The following is a 15,179-nucleotide window of genomic DNA, read 5'->3' as shown; positions in this document are numbered from 1 at the left end:
TCTGCTTCTCTCTCTGACCCTTTAAAGAAAAAAGGAAAAAAAAAAAAAGATTTTATTTATCTATTTGAGAGCGAGAATGAGAGAGAGAGCATGAGAGGGGGGAGGGTCAGAGAGAGAAGCAGACTCCCTGTCGAGCAGGGAGCCCGACGCGGGACTCGATCCCGGGACTCCAGGATCATGACCTGAGCCGAAGGCAGTCGCTTAACCAACTGAGCCACCCAGGCGCCCTTTAATTTGTGATTTATGCCTGGTGGTTCTACTTCTAGCTTTATGGTGAGGGGCTCCTGGCTGTCTCAGTCAGAGGAGCCAGCGACTTTTGATCTTGGGGTCGTGAGTTCAAGCCCCATGTTGAGATTATTTAAATAAATAAATAAACTTTAAAAGCGGGGGGCACCTGGGTAGCTCAGTTGGTTAAGCGTCCAACTCTTGATTTCGGCTCAGGTCATGATCTCAGGGTTCTGAGATCTAGCCCCATGTTGGGCTCTGAGTCGGGTGTGGAGCCTGCTTGGGATTCTCTCTCTCCCTTTCCCTCTCCCTCTCCCCTTCCCTAACCCCCCAGCTTGTGCACATATGCTTGCACCCTCACTCTTACTCTCTCTCTCAAAAAAAAAAAAAGAGAGAGAGACCAACCTGAAATCTACAGGCACTATAAAAATTTTAGACTTAAAAATCCTATGGTAAGTTCACCATGCTCTTAGCTACAACTTGACTCATCTGGGTTATTCAAAGCTTGTTGAGAAAAATTATAGTAGCTATCCAACCAGCAAATATTCCCTTAAAACAGGGGACCATATATATCCCAGTTCATGTAGGACAGTCCTAGATTTCCACTGCTCTCCTAGCATAATTGTTAATAGAGCCCCTTTTCACTCTCAAAAGTATTCCAATTTGAAGGATAAATTGTTATTCAGATGGAACATCAATACATTATTTTAGTCAAATAATCTACTTCTAAAATAAAATAAAGATATTATGATGAATCTTTTATTTATTCATCTGGTGAGTCTCTAAAACAGAGTGAAAGGTAAGTCCTAAACAAATTTACTTCAATTTTCATAAAACGTAATGGTAATATAGTTGGCTTTTAACAATAATAAAAAAGTCCTTTATAGTTTAGAGAGTCTTACTGAAATATGTTCAGATGAAATTATATGCTATTTGGGATTTGCTTCGATATAATGGGGGGACAGGGAATAAGCAGCGGTACAGAAGAAAAAAAGAACAGTAGTGAGTTACTAACTGTTGAAGCTGAGTGATGTTCACTTGAAAGCTCCTAATACTATTCTCTCTACTGTTGTAATATGTTTGAAATACTTATTTTTTTAAAAAAGTGTAAAAATTGGGGCACCTGGGTGGCTCAGGCAGTTGGGCGTCTGCCTTGGGCTCAGGTCATGATCCCAGGGTCCTGGGATCGAGCCCCACATTGGACTCCCTGCTCAGCAGGGAGCCTGCTTCTCCCTCTCCTCCTAGCTCAGTGCTCTCTCTCTCTCAAATAAATAAAATCTTTTTTTTAAAAAGTGGAAAAATTACCAAAACTAAGAGTATAAGTCTTAGAAAAATTTTCTTTAGAGAAATTTACATGAGGTTCAATCAAGAGCTACTTGCATGTGAGTTCAGAGAACCCCAAGTCCTCTGAAATCTTGATCCAGAAAAATAAAGAAATGGATGGTTCCACATTTAATCATTCCCCTTTTCATACTTAATTTACCTCTTTTTGGTTTTCAAACTCTTACTCTCAATTTCTGGCTAGCCAATCTGCCCTTCCCCATTTTGAAATGAACCCCATAGAAAGCCTGCTTGTTTTTAATCCCCACTTTGTAAATAAAAGAAATTGGCCAACAAACTAAAAACAAAATGAAATAATATAAAATCAAATATGTTGGAATTGACAAAAAAGGTATTATAATAGAGGTAGTACCAGAGACAAGAGATCCACAGATATTATTTGACTTCTAGCAGCAATATTATTACTACTAATAAAAATAAATTTCCTGGGGCGCCTGGGTGGCTCAGTCATTAAGCGTCTGCCTTCGACTCGGGTCATGATCCCGGGGTCCTGGGATGGAGCCCCACATCGGGCTCCCTGCTCCTCGGGAAGCCTGCTTCTCCCTCTCCCACCCCCTCTGCTTGTGTTCCCTCTCTCGCTGTGTCTCTCTCTGTCAAATAAATAAATAAAATCTTTAAAAAAAATAATAATTTTCCTGCAATACTGAGTTGTAATCAGGTAACAGTTTACAAAACAGGAAAACCATTTTTTCTATATAAGTTATGTAAGGAGAGGTGACAACAACCTAAAGAACTCTTGAGAAAGGAATTTAGAAAGGTATTTTTTCTTTCTCTCAAATTCTTCAGTTGCAATTTACTTAAATAATAAACAAGTCACTTAGTTAAATGAAAACAAAAGCAAGGTTGAAATGGATCAAGGGGATTATGCCCAGCTAAGAGAAATGGGACACAGCTGAGCCAGGAACACTAAAAGGAATTAAGATTGGCTTGAGACAACATGCATTACAGAAAGTTCCAGAAGAGTCCTAAGTTTTTAGCTAAGGGCAAATAAAATCAGTTTCATTCAAATCAGAAGAAAAGAATCTTCAACTTTAAAGGAGTGGGTCCTAACTCCCCTCAAGTTACTCCTAGCTATGTTTAGAAGCCCTGAATTCCATCTTCCTTTATTAGAAAGTTGTATACACACTATAGTTGAGGTTGATTCATAAAAGAGTGGAAACAGCCACCATCCTGAGAAGACTAAAGGAAATCTAGCTAAGTTTGGTCACGAAAGGAAATAGCAGGAACTTTCCAATTAAACTTTAAACCTCTATTTTTAAAAAATATGCCCCATGATCATATGTCCAAGTACACCTATTAGGATATTCTCAGATTATTTATCTTGTCCTAATGTGATTTAATAGCATCCTCTTTTACTCTCGAGTATCCTGATTTAAATCACCTACCCAGGAACAATATTCACCAGAATCAGCGGGAGTGTTTGTTTAGAATGTAGATTCTTAGGCCTCAGACAGGTAGAATCAAAACTTTTGGGGATCCTGCACAGGCATTTGCATTGTTAACAGGTGTCCCAGGAAATTGTTGTGCATACTAAAATTGTTTAGAGAAAACCAGGAAAATGGCTTAAGGGAATTCTAAGTAAAGACACAACTCATCTCAGGGCACCTGGGTGGCTCAGTTGGTTAAGCATCTGCCTTCAGCTCAAGTCATGATCTCGGGGTCCTGGGATGGAGTCCCGCATCTGGCTCCTTGCTCGGTGGGGAGCCTGCTTCTCTCTCTCCCTCTGCCTGCCACTCCCTCTGCTTGTGCTCTCCCTCCCTCTCTCTCTCTCTCAAATAAATAAATAAAATCTTTAAAAAAAAAAAGACTCAACTAATCTCAAATAATCAGCACCTTCATTCACCAGTCATCACAAAGTAATAGTTTACAGGTCTTCATGTCCTTTTCCCCAGTCTCTACTGTGAGCACATGGAAACAGGAGTTTGGAATTTCTGAATGAAAAAAAGAGGATCGGGCGCCTGGGTGGCTCAGTTGGTTAGGCGACTGCCTTCGGCTCAGGTCATGATCCTGGAGTCCTGGGATCGAGTCCCACATTGGGCTCCCGGCTCGGCGGGGAACCTGCTTCTCCCTCTGACCCTACCCCCTCTCATGCTGTTTCTCTCTCTCTCTCTCTCTCTCAAATAAATAAATAAAATCTTTAAAAAAAAAAAAAAGAAAAAAAGAGGATCTAGAGTAGTGGGAACTGCCCCACTCCAACCTCTAACCTGTCAAAACCTGTACTTTGTAAAATGCAGTAAAAATAAATCACTAGAAAAATGATCATATCAAATTGCTATTTACGTTTTTAAATGCTCTATTTCTGTACTTACTGAAGTTAATAACAAGTTGTAAACTGAGAGGAATCCACGGACCACATTTTGTGTAACACTGGTTTGGATAAACATGGAGTGAGGGGAACAAGAATAGGACTAGAGTAAAAATTTGAATATTATGTATGTACACATCTTCAAGCCAAAGTTTAGAGATTTTATTATGACTAAGGTACACATAAGAGGATTTTCAGCTGTCTTCACTATTCACAGTGAATGATAATCTTTTCTAAGAACCCAAGTCTCTGACACATTCATTTCCAACCGTTTTTATTAATGGCACACAGGATTTCACTAACAAAAAATACAACAAAACACTATGACTGTGCAAGCAGATGAACAAGCTGAAGTTTTAGCTTCTAACATCTTATCCCTGCTTTAAACTATGAAGTATATGAATTGTAACACAGAGTTTCAGTTCTTGCACCCTTTCAAATTATAAACAAACTACTCAACACCAAGCACTAAAGTTTCCCATTTTGTTTCTGAGGCTGTATGTCACCTCTTTAAACATTCCATTTATGGTCATACTTCCAAAACAGTGTCTTAGCACAATTTTTCAAATTTCAAAGAAAACGTATTTAAGTGATTTTCAAGGCTAATAAGTAATTCCAGACATTTTATTTGTTCAAAAAATTAAACTAGGCATTTTTAAATGAAAGAATCAAAATGTCAACAGTGTCAGCACTCAATTTACTGCTTTATTGGTTATATCATATCATAATTTGGGGGGGAGTGGTCCCTTCATTTTTATTTATTTATTTTTAAAAGATTTTATTTATTTATTTGACAGAGAGAGACAGAGAGGGAACACAAGCAGGGGGAGTGGGAGAAGCAGGCTTCCCGCTGAGCGGGGAGCCTGATGCGGGGCTCGATCCCAGGACCCTGGGATCATGACCTGAGCCGAAGGCAGACGCTTAACACCTGAGCCACCCAGGCGCCCCCTTCATTTTTAATATAGGTCTGTTATTTTATAAACTACAATCCGTACCAATGAGAAAGGAGAGTTAGCAGAGGGATTGAAGGGTCTCAAAACACCAGCACAGAGTTAAAAAAAAAAATGACTATGAACCAAAAGATTACTTATCCAGAAATGTGATAATTCAGGGAATATAAAATTACAGTACTTTTTTTTCTGAAGAGTAGAGGAGGTCCCTGTTATTCAAAGATGATTGGTATTAAAAAAGGCCACTTAAAGTGTATCCACATAAAAAATAAACATTCACAGTAAGTAGTGGGGGAAAACAATTTGGCATAAATATGAAACTAAGAATTGTAAAAATGGTTTTATTTCATAATTAACACAATTTGCAGCATTATCATGGAGTTGTTTCTACAAATACAACCAAGGGTTTCATTATAAACCTTGTAAAAACTGATTAGCCTAAACGTTCCTTTGAACTCCAGGGTCTTAAGTTCAACTACCTGTTTAACATCTACATGGATGTTTAATACGCTTTTAAAATTTAACATGTCATGGAAACAATGTAAAAGTTGACTGATGGATGAATGGATAAAGAAATGGTGGTATTTACATACAATGGAATATTATTCAGCCATAAAACATGAGAAAGTTCTACCATTGGTTACATTATGGATGGAACTGGAGGGTATTATGTTAAGTGAAATAAGTCAGAGAAAGATAAATACTGTTTGATCTCACTTACATGTGGATTCAAACCAAAACGAAACTCACAGAAAAAGAGATGGGACTTGTGGTTACCAGAGGCCAGAGGCCTGAGGCCAGAGGCAGAAGTGGAGGGGAATTGGAAATGGAGGACTGTAGTCAAAAGATATAAATTTCTGGGGCACCTGGGTAGCTCAGTTGGTTGAACGTCCAACTCGGTTTTGGCTCAGGTCATGATCTCAGGGTCGTGAGATTGAGCCCCACATCCGGCTCCACGCTCGGTGGGGAGTCTGCTTGGGATTCTCTCTCTCCCTCTCCCTCTGCCCCGACCCCTGCGCTCTTTCTCTCTCTAAAACAAATAAATCTTTTAAAAATAAAAGATATAAACTTCCAGTGATAAGGTAAATAAGTACTAAGGATATAATATACAACATGATGACTACAGCTAACTGCTGTATGATCTATAGAACAGTTGTTAAGAGCAAATCCCAAGGGAAAAAAAGTAAATCCTAAGAGTTCTCATCACAAGAAATTTTTTTTCCTTTTTTCTTTTCTTCTTATTGTATCTACATGAAAAGATGGATGTTAGCTAAACTTACTGTGGTAATCATTTCAAAATATATCTAAATCATGCCGTATGCTTTAAACTTACATGGTGATGTATGCAAATTATTTTTCAATAAAACCAGAAAAAATTAACATATGTCCAAAATTAAACTTATTTCCCATACCACCTCTAGTCTTTTCCATCTAAATATATGGAACCATACTCAACCCAGTTGCTCAGGCCAAAAACCTAGGCAGTCATCCCTTAATCACAATTTCCCCAATACTCCCCAAATCCCAATTTATCAGCAAGTCTGGTTGATTCTTTTGTTTTGTTTTGTTTTAAAGTAAGCTATGGGGACGCCTGGGTGGCTCAGTCAGTTAAGCATCTGCCTTCAGCTCAGGTCGTGAACCCAGGTCCTGGGATCAAGTCCCGCATTGGGCCCTTCCTTAGTGGGGAGCCTGCTTCTCCCTCTGCCTGCTGCTTGTGGCCTCTCTCTCTCTCTGACAAATAAATAAAATCTTAAAAAAAAAAGTAAGCTCTGTGTCCAACTTGGGGTTTGAACCCATGACCCGGAGGTCAAGAGTCACATGCTCTACCTGATCTACTGACTGAGCCAGCCAGGCACCCTGGTTGATTCTACCTTTAAAATACACTTTAAATTTGGAGAGTCTCCAGCTGGCCCTCATTTGTGTTGGGAGCACAATGTAACCATTCTAACAGGTGTGAGATGATGTCTTAACTGTGGTTTTAATTTGCGTTTCCCTGATGATTAGTGAGTGATATCAAGCAGCTTTTCATGTACATGTTGACCTTCTGTATGTCTTTGGAAAAATGTCTATTCAGTTCCTTTTCCCCTTTTGTTAATCAGACTGTTTGCTTGTTTTTGCTATTAAGTTGTTCAAGTTTGTTATATATTTTGGATATTAACCCCTTATGAGATACATGATTTGTAAATATTTTCCCCCATTCCATAGGTTTCCTTTCATTTTGTTGATTGCTTCTTTTGTTACGCAAAAGCATTTTAGTTTGATGTAGTTCCACTTACTTTTGTTTGCTTTTGTTCTTTGTGTTTTTGGTGTCAAGTCCAAAAAATCATTGCCAAGACCAATGTCAAGGAGCTTTCCCCTGTGTTTCCTTCTAAACATCTTATGGTTTCAGGTCTTAAGTTTAATTCATTTAAACATAATCCATTTTGAATTAATTTTTTTTTTTTAGCTTTAAAGATTTTATTTATTTATTTGAGATAGAATGAGAGAGAGAGAGAGAGCACATGAGAGGGGGGAGGGTCAGAGGGAGAAGCAGACTCCCTGCCGAGCAGGGAGCCCGATGCGGGACTCGATCCCGGGACTCCAGGATCATAACCTGAGCCGAAGGCAGTCGCTTAACCAACTGAGCCACCCAGGTGCCCCATTTTGAATTAATTTTGTGAGTGGTAAAAGATAGGGGTCTAATTTCATTCTTCCACATGTTGTTATCCAGTTTTCCCAATATCATTTAATGAAGACACTACCCTTTCCCCACTGAGTATTTCTTAGGGCCCTTATCAAATATTAGTTGACTGTATATGCGAGGGTTTATTTCTGGGCTCCTGATTCTGTTCCACGGGTCTGTGTGTCTATTTTTATGCCAGTACCATACCACTTTGACTACTATAGGTTTGTAGTACAGTTTGAAATCACCAAGTGTGATATCTCCAGCTTTGTTCTTTTTCAGAATTGCTTTAACTATTTGGAGTCTTTGGTTTCCATACAAATATTAGGGTTATTTTTTCTATTTCTGTGAAAAATACCATTGGAATTTTTATAGGGATTGCACTGAATCTATAGATGGCCTTGGGTAGTTTGTTAACAATATTAACTCTTCTAATCCATGAACACAGGGTATCTCCCCATTTTGGGGGGTCTTCTTCAATTTATTTCATCAAAATCTTGTAGTTCTCATGTTCCTGACTAAATTTATTCCTAAGTATTTTGTTTTGATCCTATTGTGAATGGAATTATTCTATTTCTTTTTTGGATATTTTGTTGTTAGTATTTAAAAACACAACTGATATCTGAAATTTAACTGAATTTCTTGATTCATTCTAACAGTTTTTTGGTGGCCTCTTTAGGATTTTCTACTTGTAAGACCATGCCACCTGCAAATTAAGACAATTTTATATATTTCTTTCTGATTTGGATGCCTTTTGTTTCTTTTTTTTTTTTTCTGATCAGACTGCTTTGGCTAGGACTTCCAGTACTGTATTGAATAGGTGTGGTAGAGGGTGGAAACCCTTGTATTATTCCTGATCTTAGAGTAAAGGCTTTCAACCTTTCATTGTTGAGTATGATGTTAGCTGTGGGCTTTCCACCTTTATGATGTTGAGGTATGCTCCTCTATATACTCTTCTACATACCCAATTTGTTAAGTGTTTTTAATCAAGAAAGGATGTTATCTTTAGTCAAATGCTTTTTCTGCATCTACTGAAATGATCATATGATTTTTATCTTTCATTCTATTAAAGTGACATATTACATTTATTGATTTGAGTATACTGAACCATCCTTGCATTCCAGAAAAATCATGCTTGATTATGGTGAATAATCCTTTTAATGTGCTGTTGAATTAGGTTTGCTAATATTTTGTTGAGAATTTTTGCATCAGTAATCATCATATTGGTCTGCGGTTTTCTTTCCTTATAGTTTCCTTATGTGGCCTTGGTACCAGGGTAATGCCGATCTTAAAAGAAAAATGATTTGGGGAGTGTTTCCTCCTCTTCCACTTTTTTAGAAAAGTTTAAGAAGGATTGGCATTAATTTTTCTTTAAATGTTTGCTAGATGAGGAGCCTGGGCGGCTCAGTTGGTTAAGTGGCTGCCTTCAGCTCAGGTCATGATCTCAGGGTTCTGGGACAGGAGCCCAGCATCAGGCTCCTTGTTCAGCTTCTCTCTCTTACTGCTGCTCCCCCTGCTTGTGCTCTCTCTCTCTGACAAATAAATAAAAATCTTTAAAAAAAATAAAAATAAATGTTTGATAGAATTCATCAGTGAAGCCTTCTGGTTCTGCCTCGGCTTTTCTTTGTTGGGAGGTTTTTTTTGTTCTGTTTTGTTTTAAGATTTTATTTATTTGTCAGAGAGAGAGAGAGCACAAGCAGGCGGAGCAGCAGGCAGAGGAAGAGGGAGAAGCAGGATCCCTGCTGAGCAGAGAATCCGACGTGGGGCTCGATCCCAGGACCCTGGGATCATGACCTGAGTCGAAGGCAGATGCTTAACCAACTAAGCCACCCAGGTGCCCCTGTTGGGAGGTTTTTGATGACTGATTCAATCTCCTTATCTGTTATTGGTCTATTCAGATTTTCTACTTCATGATTTAGTCTTGGTAGGTTGTATGTTTCTAGGAATTTATCCTTTTTTTTTTTAAGATTCATTTATTTATTTGAGAAAGGGTGGGGGTGGAGAGGGAGAGAGAGAATCTCAAGCAGACTCCCTGCTGAGCACAGAGCCCGATGCAGGGCTTGATCTCACCACCCTGAGATCATGACCTGAGAGAGAAATCAAGGTCAGACACTTAACCAACTAAGCCACCCAGGCACCCTAGAATTTATCCATTTCTTCTAGGTTATCCAATCTGTTAGTGTATAAATGTTCACAGTCTCTTAGGATCCTTTGTATTTCTGTTATATCAATTGTAATACCTCCTTTTTCATTTCTTTTTTCTTTTTTTTTTTTTAAGATTTTATTTATTTATTTGAGAGAGAGAGAGAATGAGAGACAGAGAGCACGAGAGGGAAGAGGGCAGAGGCAGAAGCAGACCCTCTGCTGAGCAGGGAGCCTGATGCGGGACTCGATCCCGGGACTCCAGGATCATGACCTGAGCCGAAGGCAGTCGCTTAACCAACTGAGCCACCCAGGCGCCCTCCTTTTTCATTTCTGCTTTTGAGTCTTCTCTCTTTTTCCTTAGTTTAGCTAAAGTTTGCTTATTTTGTGAATCTTTCCAAAAAACCAACTCTTAGTTTCGTTGATCTTTTCTATTTTTCTGGTCTCTATTTCATTTATTTCTGCTCTGATCTCTGTTATTTCACTGGCAAAAACTGCTGCCTTTATCTGTTGAGCTGGTCACTGTGAATGTCAACTACTCGCACTGCATAGCTGTTACTGGTAGCCCCTTCATTCTACTCAATTCTCTGCTCAAATATTACCTCTTCAGGAATCTCTTCCCTGACCATTTTATCTAACCAAAACAGAACCTCTTTGCTCCACACTGTCCAGCTAAAGAGGTTTCTTCATCAATTTTCAGAATAAGTACTTTGAGGTATAATATATACACATTCATTGTTTAGACGTATAGAAACTAAGTCTGAGCCAGATAACAACTGTTAAATTATACAATTATGCCACCAATTGTTCATTTCAGACATAGTAGACTCCTGCTCAACCATTCATCCTAAAATTTTTTCCTTCTCAAAGTGTAGTCTGGGGGATCAACAATATGAAAATCACCTGGGAGCTTGTCAGAAATGCAGACTATCTGCCCTAGCTCAGACCTACTCAAGTCAGATTCTGCATTTTAACAAGATCCCTAGGTGCACATTAGGTCTAAGAAGCACTACCATAATTCACCGATTTTTAGCCCTGACTGAGCATTATAATAACCTGGGGATTTTCTGAAGATATAATGCCCTCATTTTATTTCTAGAAATTCAGACTCAACTGGTTTTAGACTGGTATGTTCAAAAAGCTCTCCAGATGTCCTAATGTGCAGGCTAATATACAAATTAAGGTTGACAACCACTGGTCTAATTTAATCATGATAAATACAACTTTTTTCCTAATTTCATATCATTCTAAGTTCTTGTATTTTTTTTTCAATTCACTCTTCTTTTTTTTTTTTTAAAGATTTTATTTATTTATCTGACAGAGAGAGACACAGCGAGAGAGGGAACACAAGCAGAGGGAGTGGGAGAGGGAGAACCAGGCTTCCCGCCGGGCAGGGAGCCCAATGCGGGGCTCGATCCTAGGACCCTGGGATCATGACCCGAGCCGAAGGCAGATGCTTAACGACTGAGCCACCCAGGCGCCCCCCAATTCACTCTTCTTTAACTCTAGTCTGCACTGTCTAATAAAGTAGCTACTAGTCATATGTGGCCATTTAAATTAATTAAAATTAAATAAAATTTGGGGCACCTGGGTGGCTGGGTTGGTTAAGCATCTGTCTTCGGCTCGTGTCATGATCCCAGAGTCCTGGGATCGAGTCCGACATCGGGCTTCCTGCTCAGCAGGGAGTCTGCTTCTCCCTCTACTGTTCCCCCCTGCTCAATGATCTCTCTCACTCTCGCAAATAAATAAATAGAATCTTTAGAAAATTAAAAATTAAATTAAATTTAAAATTTAGCTTCTCAGTTACACTAGCCACATTTCAATGCTCCTTAACCTCATGTGCCTAGTGACTACCATATTGGAGAGTATAAATACGGAAGATTTCCATCAGTTCAGGTTATATTCAACAGCACTGCTCTAAAGTATTTACTCGAAAAACACAATGGCATTAAATTTAACTAATACAATGAGTCAAAGACTAAAAAAAACAGAAACAGGGGCTCCTAGCTGACTCTTGATCCTGGGGTCATGTGAATCCCACATTGTGTGAAGAGATTACATACATACATACATACATACATAAACAAATAAATAACACTGTTCAAATAAGAAAATAGAGTATAAGATTATAAAAGCAGTTAAAACTAATCTAAAACTAACCTAGGGATGCCTGGGTGGCTCAGTCAGTTAAGCATCTGCCAGCTTCTCCCTCTGCCTGCCGCTCCCCCCTGCTTGTGCTCTCTCTCACTCTCTCTCTCTGACAAATAAATAAATAAATAAAATCTTAAAAAAGAAACCTAATCAAACTAAAGAATGATCCAAGAGTAAGGGAACATTTGAACTGAATATAGAGAAAAAGTTGACATTTTTATAATTAGTGTTCTAGGCAATCTACAAGTTCTTTCTTTTAGTCCTCCAAAATCAAAATCACAGAAAGATTTTAAGAAATTTCAAAACAGTTTTAGAAGTTAGAAAATTGGGTGCTCACTTCGGCAGCATATATACTAAAATTGGAATGATACAGAGAAGACTAGCATGGCCCCTGCGCAAGGATGACACGCAAATTTGTGAAGCCTTCCATATTTTTCAGATGTAGTGAAAAGAAGGGGCACATGCACCCCAATGTTCACAGAAGCAATGTCCACAATAGCAAATTGTGGAAGGAGCCGAGAAGTCCTTCAACAGATGAATGGATAAAGAAGTGGTTCATATATACAATGGAATATTACTCAGCCATCAGAAAGGACGCATACCATCCATTTACACATGGATGGAGCTGGAGGGGATTATGCTAAGTGAAATAAGTCAAGCAGAGAAAGACAATTATCATATGGTTTCACTCATATGTGGAACATATAAGGAATTGTGCAGAGGACCACAGAAGGGAGGGAAAACTGAATGGAAAGAAATCAGAAAGGGAGACAAACCATGAGAGACTCTGGACTCCAGGAAACAAACAGGGTTACAGAAGGGAGGGGGTAGGGGAATGAGGTAAACGGGTGATGGGTATTAAGGAGGGCACATGTTGTGATGAGCACTGGGTGTTATATGCAACTAATGAATCACTGAACACTACATCAAAAACTAATAATGTACTATATATGTTGGCTAACTGAACGTAATAAAAAAAAAGTTAGAAAATTGGGGAGTAGGATGCCCTACATTAATTTTCATTAATATCACATATTAAACTAAAAGCAGATAGTTACATGCTAAGCCTTAGGCTAGAAACAGCAAAATGTGTTACTAGATAAGCTTTCCAATTTTGACCTATTATGAATAGAGTTGCTATGGGAGCACCTGGTTGGCTTACTCAGTGAAGCATGTGATTCTTGATCTTGGGGTCATGAGTTCAAGCCCCATGCTGGGTGTAGGGATTACTTAAAAAAATAAAATAAAATGAATAAAAATTGCTATGAACATTCTTCTACCTGTCTTACAGTGGATAAAAGCACTCCTCTCTTGGGTGTATATTGAGGGGTGGGACTGCAAAGATAAGGGGTAGACATAAATTTTGTCAAACAGTTCACCAAAGGCTTATACTATTTTATTCACACCAGTGAGGTGTGAGGGTTCTAGTTTCTCCATAGCCTTGCTAACATTTGGTATTGGTAAGCTTTTAAATTTTTTTCCATAATAGTGAGTATCTACAGGTATCTCCTTGTGGTTCTAATTTACATATCTGTGATGAATACTGATGTTGAGCACTTTTCCATCTGTTTATTGGCCATTTAGCTATCTTTTTTGGGACATGCCTAATTAATCTTTTTATCCATTTAAAAATTTACTTAGGGGTGCCTGGGTGGCTCAGTTGGTTGAGCAGTGGCCTTCGGCTCGGGTCATGATCCCAGGGTCCTGGGATCCAGCCCCGCATCGGGCTCCCTGCTCCACGGGAAGCCTGCTTCTCCCTCTCCCACTCCCCCTGCTTGTGTTCCTGTTCTCGCTGTGTCTATCTCTGTCAAATAAATAAATAAAAAATCTTAAAAAAAAAAAGATTTTCAAGTCAAGCTTTATTCACTTGGAATCCTAGACTTAGAAGTTCAGGTTGATTTCAAGATTATGCAACTCTGAGATCAAACTTTGCCTTGTGTGCACATCTTCCATTTCAGTTCCTTCCCAATACCAGGAAAGGTGTTTCTGGAATGATTTTTTTTCACCCCACTGTTTAAACAGAAACTCTCTTGAGATGGTTGATAACCACATCCAAATTACATTTTGGACACTTCAACGAAAATAACGTAACAAAATATCTGTCTTTACCTCTCCTCTCTCCTCAAAAGTAAAAGTATAGTAAGTAATAAACTATTTTCATTGCCAATCAACTCAAATAATGATTTTCTATATTCTTTAAAAATTCACATAGGGGCGCCTGGGTGGCTCAGTCATTGGGTGTTTGCCTTCGGCTCAGGTCATGATCTCAGGGTCCTGGGATCGAGCCCCACATCATGCTCCCTGCTCGGCGGCCTGCTTCTCCCTCTCCCACTCCCCCTGCTTGTGTTCCTGCTCTCTCTCTCTCTCTGCCAAATAAATAAATAACCTTAAAAAAAAAAAATCACATAGCAAGGGGTGCCTGGCTGGCTTAGTCGGTTAAACGTCTACCTTCAGCTCAGGTCATGATATCATGCGTCCGGGGATAGAGCCCTGTGTCAGGCTCCCTGCTCAGCAGGGAGTCGGCTTCTCCTTCTCCCTCTGCCCCTCCCCACCATTCAGGCTCTCTCTTTCTCAAATAAATAAATAAATAAAATTAGAAAAAAAAAGATTCACATAGCAAGAGAGGCGCCTCGGTGGCTCATTCAGTTAAGTGGCTGATTCTTCCCCCTCCCCCCCCCAAGTGGCTGACTCTTGATTTCAGCTCAGATCATGATCTCAGGGTCATGGGATTGAGCCCTGGGTCGGGTTCCATGCTCAGTTTGGAGTCTGCTTGTCCCTCTTCCTCTGCTCCTCCCCCTGATTGCATGCTCTCTCTCTCTCTCTCTCTCTCTCAAATAAATAAATAAATAAATAAAATCTTTAAAAAAATTTACATAGCAAGAGAACCCAGTCTATCAGTGTTTCAGCAGAAAGGCACCGCACTGAGGTCTGATATCAGTCTGTACCTTCAGCTGAAACATTCTGGCATGATAGTATAAGAAACCAGGAGAAAATGTAAGAGGAGGCACAGAGTGCTCTGTTTTCTAAGTCTAGAATGTTCCTTTAAGACCTCTTTTTTGGGGTGGGGGGCATCCGGGTGGCTCAGTCAGTTAAGTGTCTAACTCTGGTTTTCGGCTCAGGTCATGATCTTGGGTCATGAGATCCAGCCACATCGGGGCTCCGCCCTCAGGAGTCTGCTTAAGATTCTCTCCCTCTCCCTCCCCTTTTGCTCCTCCCCCTACTCACATGCACATGCTCTCTCTCTCTAAAAGATAAATGAGGGGCGCCTGGGTGGCTCAGTTGGTTAAGCGACTGCCTTCGGCTCAGGTCATGATCCTGGAGTCCCTGGATCGAGTCCTGCATCGGGTTCCCTGCTCGGCGGGGAGTCTGCTTCTCCCTCTGACGCTAACCCCTCTCATGTGCT

The 15,179-nt window shown here is 39.6% G+C and overlaps 1 protein-coding gene and 1 non-coding gene across 5 annotated transcripts in view; one reads left to right on the top strand and one right to left on the bottom strand.

Moving 5' to 3' along the window:
• The window catches only part of PPP3CC (protein phosphatase 3 catalytic subunit gamma), a 98,733-nt gene that overhangs the window by 59,644 nt on the left and 23,910 nt on the right, over positions 1 to 15,179 (bottom strand). The window lies entirely within an intron of this gene.
• On the top strand, positions 12,106 to 12,212 carry LOC115937081 (U6 spliceosomal RNA). Its single transcript, XR_004072411.1, has one exon. It is a non-coding gene; the product is annotated as a U6 spliceosomal RNA (small nuclear RNA).

This window comes from Leptonychotes weddellii, chromosome 2 (assembly GCF_054177405.1).
Source record: "Leptonychotes weddellii isolate Sample4059 chromosome 2, ASM5417740v2, whole genome shotgun sequence".
NCBI lineage: Eukaryota > Metazoa > Chordata > Mammalia > Carnivora > Phocidae > Leptonychotes > Leptonychotes weddellii.
This window is presented reverse-complemented; position numbering and strand designations above follow the sequence as displayed.